The sequence below is a fragment of the Protopterus annectens genome, chromosome 10.part0, assembly GCF_019279795.1.
Source record: "Protopterus annectens isolate FY-2018-M chromosome 10.part0, PAN1.0, whole genome shotgun sequence".
Lineage (NCBI taxonomy): Eukaryota > Metazoa > Chordata > Ceratodontiformes > Protopteridae > Protopterus > Protopterus annectens.
The window spans coordinates 584,441,667-584,455,904 of record NC_056744.1 but is presented as its reverse complement, the minus strand read 5'-3'; positions in this window follow the sequence as shown (position 1 = coordinate 584,455,904).

The window sequence follows — 14,238 nt, the reverse complement described above, 5'->3', positions numbered from 1 at the left end:
TCCTCATTTATTATAACATAAAGTGAAAAATCATACCTTTATGAACAGAAAAATCTTAACTTTGTATACTCCACATACAAAACCCACACAAACAGCCCCCTGTAGCAACACTGCCCACCTAATTCAATTACCTAAATATAAAATTCATTCTTATTAGAACAAGATAGTTGCTTCACTACCCATCACAGAACTTATTTCCTAAAACATCAGCATGAAATATGTCATCACAGTCCAGCCCCTCTATAGTCCATATATATATATATATATATATATATATATATATATATATATATATATATGTATATATTTATATATATGTGTGTGTGTGTCTCTACTTCATATGACCTAACTTTCATATGACTGACATTCATTTGACCGAGACCATATAACCTAAAGTTCATAATACTGAAAACTTACTTGACTGAAACTCATAACACCGACACCTTTCAATGCTACATTTCAACACATTAAATTGCAAACAATAGACATACACATTTACAACATCAATTACTAACACTTTCCAGAACTTAAAAACTAATTATATACTATATTATCAGAAACCAGACGATGCAAAACCAAATTAAATGTTGGGGCTACACCCCCACACACACACACGCACACACACATACACACACACACCTCCAATGTGGAGGCTGTGCCCCCCACAGCCCCCTAACTACATACATACATATATATATATATATATATATATATATATATATATATATATATATACATACTAACTCCAAGATCGCACTACAGTGGGGAAACGGGCATACACCTTTTACTTACCTTACAGTAGTCTATGCACTGCCACTACTATGTAGAAATTTAGCATTGTAAGGTGTCAGTGTTATGAGTTTCAGTCAAATGAGTTTTCTGTATTTTGAACTTTAGGTTATATGGTCTCGGTCAAATTAATTTTAGTCAAATGAAAGTTAGGTCATATGAAGTAGACATAAATATATATATACATATATATATATATATATATATATATATATATATATATATACATGTGTGTGTGTGTGTGTGTGTGTGTGTGTGTGTGTGTGTGTGTGTGCATATGTATATATTTTGTAGATATATAGATCTACCTGAAAATGATCAAGATGACATTGCCTAAATGGACACTTGTCCAACATGCAACAAAAAACAAAATGCATCATACCCCCCACCCCCCCCTAACTAAATATACCAACTCTGGTACAACGGTATGGAAAAGGGCAAATTTCCCAATTTGGCCAACAGTTTATTTTCCATGTGAAAACATTTAGTAGTCTGTGGTGTCAGTGTTTTGCCACTTTGGCAATGTTGTTGCAACCATTTTGGATTCGATAATGTGGGGAGTTGACTTTTTCAGGTAACCCATATATATATATATATATATATATATATATATATATATATATATATATATATATACATATATATATATATATATATATATATATATATATAGAGAGAGAGAGAGAGATTTTATATATATATATATATATATATATATATATATATGGGTCTATCTTAGTACATCGACATTTCAAAATACCGAAAACGAATTAACCGACACCAAAACATCGAAAGTCATTTAACCGACGCCAGAAGATCGACAGTTCACAAACACGACATCGCATACACCCGACACATCATACCAACAAACAAAACACATCCCCTATCCAACACCCACACACACAACACAAGCACACCAAAATCCTTACAAACAAACACTAACCCATACATACACAACTATCTACAACCCTGACCCAAACCCTTACCCTAAGGTCCGTCACTATCGCACACTCACCCAACCCGCGCCCTAACCCTAACTCACTTATCCCACCCCTACCCCTACAAAACACCAACATCGACACTTACCTTACTCGCACACTCACCTAACCCGCCTAACCCTAACTCACTTATCCCACCCCTACCCCTACAAAACACCAACATTGCACACTTACCTTACTCGCACACTCACCTAACCCGCACCCTAACCCTAACTCACTTATCCCACCCCTACCCCTACTAAACACCAGCATCGCACACTTACCTTACTCGCACCCTATCGTCCGTCACTACCGCATACTTACATATCCTTTCCCCAGCGCAGCTTCTCAGCGTCGGTGTCTTCCTCCGTCGGTCTTCTGCCTTGTCGATCTTCTGGCGTCGGTAACATGACTTTCGATATTATGGTGTCGGTGAATCCGTTTTCGGTATTGTGAATTGTCGATGTACTAAGATAGACCCATATATATATATATATATATATGTGTGTGTGTGTGTATATAAAACATCCCTCTATCTTTTCTTTTACACACACACACATACACACACACACACACACACACACACACACACAGACACACATATCTCCCTTTGTCTCTCTCTCTCTCTCTCTATATATATATATATATATATATATATATATATATATATATATATATATATATATATATATATATGTATATATATATATATATATATATCTCTATATATCTATATATATCTATCTATATATATATATATATATATATATATATATATATAGATAGATATAGATATAGATATGTATGTTATGTGAATACATAAACATGCACGCACAAACATGGATATATGTACAGAAACACATATTTATATACTACAGCAGACCCAAAGCACAACAGATTGTAAAATGTCCTTCTTAAACTGCTGCCACTACAACAGTAGTATATGCATTACACAGACAGAGAAGGGTCTGAATGGAGAAATGAAAACTCAGCAAGCAAAGGAGAGTAGTACTGCTGAAATTGAATTTATCCTCAGGCCTGGGTGAGTACCTTCATGAGGTGGACCCTTTTTTAACAAAATCTCACTAAGGGACACTGATATATAGACTGCATTTATATACCATATATCATGGACAGAAGTAGATCAAAAACTAAAAAAAGTTAGCTGGGTGCACAGGACCCAGGATTAAAAAGTGCCCAATTCTGGTAGGAGCACTGATGCAAGGACTGGAAAAGATGACAGTATAGAATCCTCAAAATATGGAATTTTTACCACAATGGGGTCAGGCCAGTCCGAGGGGGAGGATGGCCCCCTTTTGTAGAAGGAAGTAGCAGTCCACAAAAATCACAAAAACTGATAGGCGAAAGAAGAGCTAGAAAGACGATGAAGTGGACTATTGAGGATAAGAAATAAATTATGTAAAAAGCCCAGAATTTCCAGACATAGGATATACAAAATGATAAAGAGGGAAATTAGAGGAAAGAAAAATACTCCCATAAGAAAAACTGTCAGAAGCTGCAAATGAAAATTTATGTTCATTAATACAACAAATTTGTAAAAAAAAAACAGTATATAGATCAAGAAACCTTGATCTGTTTGGAAAAAGAAGCATCTGAGGAAATGTGAAAATATAAACAACAAAACCAAGAGATATTTGAAAAGTATAAAAAAAAGAAATATGGATATGGTTAAGAAAGAGAGATTTGATCTGGTGCAATATTTATGCAAAGGAAAAGCCAAATTAATCAAGGTAAATAAAGCAACTCCAAAGATATTCGAAGAGAAATACAGGGAAAGGCATCCAGATATGAAAAATTTCACAATAAAAAAATATCACAAAGATGGAACTTAGAAAAGAAGATTAGTAAAGTAGAAGTTAAAAAACCTAGAAGCTGAAGTTATGGAATGCCTGTGAAGTGAAGGATTTGGTGTAGAAGGTTTCACACAGGTTACATCACAGCGTGATGGAGCGAGTCCCCAAAGCAGAGAGAAACATGAAGATCAGAAAAAATCTAAAGAAAAGATATGGACATAGGAAAGAAAAAGAGATGTAATATGGTGTAATATTTATGCAAAGGAGAAAGCAAAACTAACAAATACAAAAAGAGCAGCACCAAAGATATGTGAAGCGAAATACAGGCAAAGGCATCTAGACATGGAAAACTTTACAATACAAAAAATAAGAAGATAAAGAAGAAAAGGAGATTAGTAATGCAGAAGTTAAAGAAATAGAAACTGAGGTTATGGAGCACCTACAAAGTGAAGGATTCAGTGTAGAACATCTAATTCAGAAAGCACCACAACAGATAGAGTAATGGATACCAAAATTTAGAGGAAACGAGTGGAACAGGAAGCAACTGGTCAGGTGCCATATAAAGATAATTTGGAGCCTTCCACAGGAAACCAGCATAAACATTCACTTGTAGCTAGACAGCAAGGGAAGGAACAGGAAATTGTGGAAACTCTGATGCAGTCAATGTTGAGAAGTGATAGGCCAGTGAGTTCCCATATGACAAAGCAACGGATGGCACAGGATGAAATTGAAGAGAATGTGCCACAGGAAGATGCTATAGAACCTTCTATAGAATGTCAACAGGAATTGGAAAACAAGGGATGTGCCCTCAGTTTGGAAGAAAATCTAAGAGAAGAGTTGTTTGATTTAATAGACATAGACAGATATATGAAGATCAATGAAAGAAATAGACTGAAGAAGGGTAATAAAACCCAAAACATCAGATGTTTGATAAAACAAATGAATACAGTAATTAGGACTGTTCATAGAGATCCATGTGATAAAACAGAAGTAAACAGAATATATTACTGTTCAGGTAATTTAATAACTGATAAACTTCTACCACAAGAACACAGGGTAGTGAGGGAAAGGAAGGGGAGAAATCAAATACCATCATGGAAATATTAAACAGAGAAAAATATAAATCATTTAAAACAAGAAGTATCACTGTTGGAAGACTATAGAAGAGGGAACAGATCAACAAAAATACTAAGAAAGATAGACGTAATAAAAACAATGCACAGTATTAGAACAGACAAGGATCTATCGTGCACTACCGCAAATAACAAACTAAAAATTTCAGCACAGGTGAAAACACTTAGAAGATACAAAGATAAATATAAAGGAAAAGTATAAAATAAGCAATTTATTGATGACCCAAAAAAGTTTTATAGAGAATTGGCAAATAAGGTAAAAGGAACTGAAAGACCACCAAAAAAAGAAGAAATAGATACATTTTGGAGAAGTATCTATGAAGATCCTGTGGAACATAACAAAGATAATGGATAGAAGAAGTTAAAGAAGGTACAGGATATGAAATGGGATGAAGTAACAAGCAGAGACATTAAAGCAAAGTTAAGAAAATCCTCTAGTTGGAAAACCTCAGGCCCAGATGCAGTACCTAACTGATTTAACCATGATTAAGAACTATTTATATGACCACCCCAAACAGACACCAACCTGGTTAACAACATGAAAAACAATGCACCTACTTAAGAGTGAACCTGCAAGCTACCCTAAAAATTATTGACCAACAACTTACGTTCTGATGACGTATAAACTATACATGGGAATTGATGCCGATAGAGTTTATAGTAATTTAGAAGAAAACTCAATTATGGCATAAGAACAAAAGGACAATAAAAAAAGCAATATGGAACAAAGGATCATTTGTTGTTAAATAAAGTCATGGTGGAGAACTGTAGAAAGGGGAATAAGCAAAGTATAACATGGATTGACTACAAAAAAACATTTGATAGTATACCACATTCATGGGTAAAAGAGTGACTAAAATGTATAAGATACACCCTACACTTATAGACTACGTTACAGTGACCATGAAAGAGTGGCAAACTACTTTGCAATTAAGCCATGATAAAGGTCAAACTATTATCCCAGGGATAAAAATTCAAAGGGGGGATGTTCCAGGGTGACTCTTTGTCACCGCTGCTATTCTGCCTTGCCTTTAACCCATCAAACTGTCTACTTCACAGCTTAGGCCATGGCTATAATTTGGCTCCTAGAAAACAACAAAGTGTAAAGACTTCTCATCTTCTCTTTGCTGATTATTTAAAACTGTATAGCTCATCATATGAGGAACTGAAAGCACAACTGCAAGTTGTCAAAACATTTTCAGATGATATAGGAATGTCATTTGGTCTTGATAAATGTGCAAAAGCAACCTTTAAAGCAGGTAAACTGCAACACCAGGAAAACATCAGTTTGGGACAAGAATGGGATATAAAAGAAGTTGAACAAGAAGGAGTGTATAAATATTTGGGAACTGATGAAGGATCAACAATAAAACATGAACAAATGCGAATAAAACTTACCCCCGGATTCTCTATGCCTTGCATGGCATGCAGGATCAGTGCAGGAGCTCTAGCAGGCAATATGTCTGCCATGCGATCCAAGAACAGCCTGCAGGGGCATGCATAAGCACTCCTGCACTAGTCCTGCATGGACTAAGCCCCTGTATGCAAATCACCCCATTTGCAGGAGAAATCTATGCAAATGAGCTGAAATTGCGATCCAGGAAGCTTGCAACCAGCAGTGCAGGACTAGTGCAATCTGCAGAAATGTACTCGGTTAACAACAAAGTACATTTCTGCAAAATCCAAAATGGTGCTTTGACAGCTCCAAATAAAGGCTGCATATCAGTTAGGAAGCATACCAATGATCAAGTATATGGCCATTGGCATTGCAAACAGCCAAAAAAATAAAGAATAAACTTTTTTTTTTTTTTTAGCCGATCTCGGTTGTTTAAGAGTAGGGCAGTGGCGTGCAAATTGGATCAGGGGGAAAATAACAAAATAAACCTAAATTAAGCATTCTAAACTAAAATCCCTATTCTGCCATGCAAGTCAATGGCAGGCAGACGGCAACATGGCCAGTGAGTAGTGGTTGCTAGGGGGGGAGGTTTAGCAGTGTGAGACAGGTAACTATGCATTAGCTGGCAACCCTATGCAAATGAGGGAATGATAGTGGATCCCAGTTTTCCCCAGCATGGTAGTCAGGTCCCAACAGTGTAAGACTAGGAATAGTTTGGTGCAAGCCTAGGAGTTAGCTGTCATCATGGGGGGGTGTCAAGCATACTGTAAGCAGATTGGAGCCCTGTGGCTCAGGTTTGCTCCTAGCTTAGCACAGCTAAACAAGGAGGTGTGTCTGAATCTGCCCAGCACTCTTTACATTGCCTAAGTGGGTGTGCATGCTGTGCACCGGGTTTTAAAGGAAGAACAAAAATGTTAAACCAGGAAATAGCAGCACTGTGCACTTTGGGCACTCTGTTTGCGTGCTGTACACCCGGGCTTAAACAGGAAGGCAATGGGAAGGGAAAACAGCACTAGGAAGGTAATCAAGGAGAACTAGCATATCTGGCAGGTGAAATGTATCATAATTAGCCAATTACACAGGCAGCAGACCAACCTATCCCAGAAAACTACTATAAGCTTTGCAAAGACCTTCCCCTCTGGTTTTTCCCACACTCTACACCACCGGTGTAAACAAGCAGGGAACTTTTAACACTCACAACAGCAAAATTATAGGGGCTGCAATAGCTATCATACAACAACTTGTGGAAGAGGCTGAGTGTGGTGAGGATGTGAATACTGTTGACCAACTCACAGTGAGGAGACGGAGAAGAGTGTACAGACCCAGGGTACACATGAGCTGGAGATAGTAGAGCGCTATAGGGTGGACAGGAACCTTCTAGAGCAAATTGTTGAGCTGTGCCGGACACGCCTCACACACAGGACTAAAAGAGGGGAACCCATCCCAGTGGATACCAAGGTATGTGTACGCCTAAGAATACTAGCTACAGGTACCTTCCAAAGGCCAACTGGGGATATTATGGGGATCTCACAGGCATCAGCAGCCAGGGTACTCCACCAGTTCCTGTATACCATGTCAGCACATTTCGGTGAGCACATATATTTCCGCAACACCCTTGAGGCATTGGCCAGCAATATGGAACTGTTCCACCAAATAGCAGAATACCCTGAGGTAGTGGGTGCTATAGACTGCATGCACATATGCATCAAAGCACCACCTGGTGAGCGGGGTAGGTTCTACATCAACTGCAAGGGCTTCCCCTCCATCAACTGTGCGATGCCCAGGGCATAATAATGAATGTATGTACTGGCTGCCCTGGAAGCTATCACGATTCCCACAGCTGGCATCTGACGCAGCTTTATCACAGATTTGCCAATGAGGACATCCCTCACGGTCACCTAGTGGGGATGCTGGATACGCACTGGAGCCGTGGCTGATGACACCCATCAGAAATGCACACATACATGAACAAGAACTCCATAATGAGGCACATGCACAGATCAGAATTATAGTAAAGTTTGTGTTTGGGATGCTCAAGTCACAGTTCCGGTGCCTGGACACATCCGGTGGAACCTTGCAGTACTCACCAGCTACATGCACCCAAATTGTCCTCGTATGTACCATGCTACACAATATGATCCTGAGAAAACAGCTGAAGCAGGAACAGCATGGGGCAGGGCCACACAACCCCCACCATTGCCAAGGCCAGCACAGGCACAGAGTGATTCAGAGGAGGAACAACCTGATCCTGCCCCAGTAGGCAGAAGGAGGCATGCCCAGTATGCCATGGCCTTGGCAAAGAGGCAACACATAGCACATACACTGACACAGTAGGGACCCAGGGAATGACACCTCTTTCCAACTCGCACATACAGTAAAAGGGATGTGAAACATGACACTACCTGTGCTCAACCATGTATAGAGAGTGTACTATGTGCATCCAACATAGGCAGCCCTGCAGCACCACCCTCAATACTGGGACATTCACAAGGTAAGTGACTTACACATGCCAGTCAGGGGGGTTAACATACCCAACAACAGTCTCAGCCAGCAGGACAGGTGTAAATAAACACAAACAAAGGTCATACTATGGAAAACTGAATGATGCCTATGGGTAACCTCCCCCCCCCCCCCAAGGCCTACACAGACAGAATCCAGCAAGTCAGGCAGTGGGACATTAGTTCTGAAGGGTAGGAAGTCAGAAACTAATATGTAGGTAAATCAAAGCTAAGATCTGTAGTACACTGGTATGCCTCTAGTCAGCATGATAGGTAAGAATACAGAATGAAATGGAGTACCAGACATACCAGTACAGTCATAGCAAATGTGTACAAATGTCAGGTGTTCCCCCCATCCTACATAGAAATTTAGTAATAGTCAGGTGTGCCCCCCCCAATCATGTGTAGAAATCTAGAAATAGTCAGGTGTGCCCCCCCCATCCTATGTAGAAATGTAGTAACAGTCAATGCCAAATGATTGATGGATACACTGCAGAAACAGTATGCTACTTGTAGGAGTACAACACAATGTTCGGCACTGCAGTACAAACTTCCTGGACTCGAGCCACACATTCAATACAGATGGGCATACTGGGCATGCTCACACACTTAGAGAAATGTAGGCAATGTCATTCAACAACACACTGATAGGTCATACTGGGCATGCTAACACACTTGAACACATGAAGGCCATGTCTGCAAAACACCAGTGGACCAGACATATCTGGCAGTTGCAGATGTTAGTGCAGACACTCCTCAGTATGCACCACACATGCTTTACACACACAGTGGATAGGACTATGGACATATATCTAAGGACAACACACTATAATAAGCAAAAGGTAGATGTACATAGATGTGTGGAAGAGGGTGACCATGACAAGGAGTCATCCAGGCTTGTCCCATTCAGCACACAACCAAAGGGTCACAAACACATGAGGTTCAGATGTCACTCACTGTATATACTAGCCGCTGGTATCTGTCAGCATTACAGACTATGTGGTGCATGTGCTAGCTGTGCAACATGACTGTACAAGAAAGTAGTCATTTAGCAGCTGTATACACTTACTTGTGAAATATGATCCCGTGTGTGCCCGCATGTGGTGTGTCTACCTCTAGATGAATGGGTTATGGCCCATGCACACACACTGCCCTACTAAGACAAGCCTGCTGAGGTCATCCACTGTGAAATACACCTTTGGGTGAATTGTCACCCAGTAATCTCCATGGTGCATACCATAACTGAGTACTGCTGTAGTGTGATAAACTAGTTAGGTAAGAGTTCTGATCTCAGACATGGCAACTGTGTGTGTGTGTGTGTGTGTGTGTGTATGAAAGTGTGTCTGTCTGTCTGTCTCTGCCTGTGTAGAAAGCAATGCTTTTTAGGGTAGTCACATTCCCTACAACTCAACTGTTCTACTTTGGCAAGGCTCTTGATGTCATCCACCTAGAAATACATCTCTGTGAAGGTTGTAGCCCATTAATCTCCATAGTGCATCATATAACTGCGTACTGCTGTAGTATGATAAATTAGTTAGGTAGGAGTTCTAATCCCAGACTTGGGAAGTTTGTGTGTATGTGTCTGCCTGACTCTGTCTGTGTAGACAGCAATGCTTTTTAGGGTAATAACGATCCCTACAATTCAAATGCTCTACTTTGGCAAGGCTGCTGATGGTCATCCACCTAGAAGTACACCTCTGGGAAGGTTGCAGTCCTGTAACCGCTGTAGTGCATCCTATAACTGTGTACTGCTATAGTGTGATAAATTAGTCAGGTAGGTGTTCTAATCCCAAACTTGACAAGTTTGTGTGTGTGTCTGTCTGCCTCTGTCTGTGTAGAGTACAATGCTTTTTAGGATAGTCACACTCCTTACAATTTAAATGCTATACTTTGGCAAGGCTGCTGATGTCATCCGCCTAGAAATACACCTATGGGAAGGTTGTAGCCCAGTAATCTCCATAGAGCATCCTATAACTCCATACTGCTGTAGTGTGATAGAATAGTTAGGTAGGAGTTCTACTCCCAGACTTGGCAATTGTGTGTGTGTGTCTGTGTGTGTGTGTTTCTATGTTTGTGTAGGGAGCAATGTTTTTAGGCTAGTCACACTCACTACAATTCAAATGTCCTACTTTGGCAATCCTGTTGGAGAAGGAGCACTCCAGTAATCCCTGTGGTGAGTCCAATAACAGCATCATGCTGTAGTGTGATATAGACCTCTGGTAGGGGTTCTATCTCCACACATGGCAATTGTGGATGCTTTGTGTGTGATTCTATGTTTGTGTATGGAACAATGCATTTTAGGCTAGTTGCACTCACTACAATTCAAATGCCCTACTTTGGCATCCCTGCTGATGTCATTCACTGTGAGATACCCCTTTGGAGAAGAACTCCAGTAATCTTCATGGTTTGTCCTATAACAGTGTAGTGTTATAGTGTAATATACTAATTAAGTAGGAGTTCTAATCCAAGACATGACAGGTGTGTGTCTGTGTTTGTCATTTGTATCCTGTGTGGCAGTGTTTGTGAGTGTGACTGGACACAATGTGGAGTGGGTTTTGCAAAATTCTTATATGGTGGGCCACGTATATATCACAATGTCCACCGTACAGGGATAACAGATGTGAAATAGCCAAGAGGCTGGGGTGCAAATCCGTAACCCTAAATGTGACATCAATGCCAGCTGAACAATGTTAGCAACCCTTGTATTACCCAAGGTACACTTTCAACCCATGTCTCATACACACACACACACACACACATGTACACACACACACACACACACACACACACACACACACACACACACACACACACACACACACACAAACACACACTTGCCTAGGCAACAGCTGAACAGCCGCTGTGTTGGTAGTACCCTGCAAATTGCCCACTGATAATAAACATGGTGTGATTGCAGTGGACTACAGAGGGCATGGCACTCTGTCCATCATCTAATAGATATGTACATGCTGACAGTGCATCTCCCCCATGTTCCCCACTGGACACCTGCAACACTTGTGGTACCATCAAATGTGACCCACAAAGGACATAACATGCCTGAAACACAAGCCCTGTATGGACAGAGGCTACTTTCCTAGCGGGAATACTGAAATCATGCTATCAATGTAGGTGCAGGGCCAACCTGCTGTCCATGAACAGTTCCCACCACATGAGGCCAGGACTGGCACATCAGATGACAATGATCTGTGTGCACAACATGGGCCAGACACCCCAGGTACAGTTCCCCATGTCACTGTACATGCATGTGGGGGATGTGCACATCTTAGACACTGTCCATATCATGGATGAAGGAACACATACATGGCAAGCAATGCACAGCGTTGGACACATGCAATAATCACCCAGGTGACAGGATGGTGAATACAGTACACACCTGTGTGGGCAACTCCAGACACTACACCCTTGAGCCACAATGCAGACAAGTGTCATGTGGCCTGATGCCAAGGTATACCCAACACCTAGCCTTGTATAGGCATCTGGCACCATCAACCACAACACACCTGTGAAGCAGTGCACACATGCATGTCGGTACTGCCACCCGTGTCTGTGTGTTTGGTGTATGATGCGTATGACCACATTTACACTCACTACAACCCCCATTGGCACACTGAAGCATGCTGTCTGATGTCAGACACCTCCACATACCCTTTGCACATATAACCTCCATATGATGCCTGTGGTGCATGTGATACCTGCACAGTACTGTGTTGTGGCAATCCCACTAGTGATTTGTATTCCTGGCCCTGCCAAGTGTGGCAATGTGTGTGCATCCCTGTGAGAGTGTGGCGGTGTTGACACTGACACCTGTTCATACAGGCAGGCACATGTACTACACCTACCACATAGCTACCATATCCCTGTTGCAGATGTCACTCACCATCACATATACGTTCTGAGGGCTTCCCAACATGTAACCTACGTGGTGCATCCAATAACTGTATGAACATATGATAGCACTACATAGTCGTTGGGGGTTTGATACCCTGTACTGGTAGGTGTGTGACACAAACATGCATAAACTTTACTCTACCACCCCTCCCAGGCTTTTCTGTGCCTCTGTCTACCTCTCTTACTCCCTCTCTGGTGGATGTGGAGACTTACACCTGCTTTGCTTAGGCAGCAGCATGTGTATTTTAAGTGATGCTCAGGATCAGCTGACGATCTCTGCATGAATTGCAGCCCTCTTCTAGCTGATTGCATGTGAAACAGCTGTGGTAACATTCCCATAGCCAATTGCATGGAAACACATACTGATATATCTAGGAACATCATGCTGGTGTTGTGCCTTTCATTCACTGTGAGCAGGAACTCGATCTGTTGTTTGGCAAACAGCATCTCAGATGGATTGGGGTTTACCTCTAACAACATACACTGTGGAAACAGGCTAACACACAGGAGGGGAATGTGCCTGACCTGACTACAGACTGTAAGTGCTGCTATACTGCATTTGGAGTAATGTTGGTTTAACAGGGTGTGTGTAGTTATGGCTGTACTATCTGTTTACATACCTGCATCTCAGTGCTATGTTTATGAGAGAACACCCATCTGTAGGGCCATCTGCAGACTGGCCAGTGTGTGGTGCCTTCTATTTCAGATGCTACCCACAGAACACCTATCTGTGAACTGCAGAAGGTAGTGTGAGGATTGCAGTCTGTAGATGGTGACAACAGTGAGAGTTACTGACTTCATATACCGCATAGGACATATGGTGCAACAAACCCTGGTGCAACAGTAAATGTATGAGGTTATCACAGCAACATGTTAATATTGGCCCTGTGTATGTGCCTCCAGCCACAACCCTGACAACCTTTGTACATATGTCATGCAGTAAGGGGTGCATATGCACTGTACACCATAATTACTGACATCATATCTAATAACAAGCCAGTGAGATATCAGACTGCTACACATGTAATGTATAGTAGAGGTTATATTTGATTATATAACTTGGACATTCTGTGGTTGTGAGTACAGTACTGAGGTCTGTGTACTTATGGTGATTGTCGGCAGTGTGTGTCATGTTAATATGTACCTTAGCCTGTGTACATACTGTGGTGGATGTCATTGTTCTTGGTCCTGTTTTATCTGATGTCACATGCTGCTCCACTGTATGTTACCCTATCGGCTTACTTGTTTTTAGGGCCATACACGCACATGTCTCATACTGCAGGCAGGCAGCGGACCACACTGTGTAGTGGCCCAGTATATGTAGGGTGAGTGTGTATATGGCACATATGAAGTTGTTTAGAACAGATAGTCCATGTACTGTAATAATACGCTAGCATGCCATATGTAGGTGTGGCTGTGTTTACATTGGTTGAGATGATGCATGTACACACAGGTGTATGTTACTCTGTGCTGTGGTATGCCTTTAGAGCCTGCTATCTATGTGCAGGTACATGTGCATTCCCCCATAGGAAATGTAGGCCAGTGTTGAGACAGTCTGCCTGTAGCCTACACAGTGCTATGTTACATGTGTAGCAGCTTAGTGCACTTACCCAGTGAGATGTAATGTCCAGTTATTTGCCAGATGTACTGCTGCTGGGCCACCATAACAATCATGTATGTCAGACAGAGCAGTGGGATGCTGTACAGATGTATGTCAATATC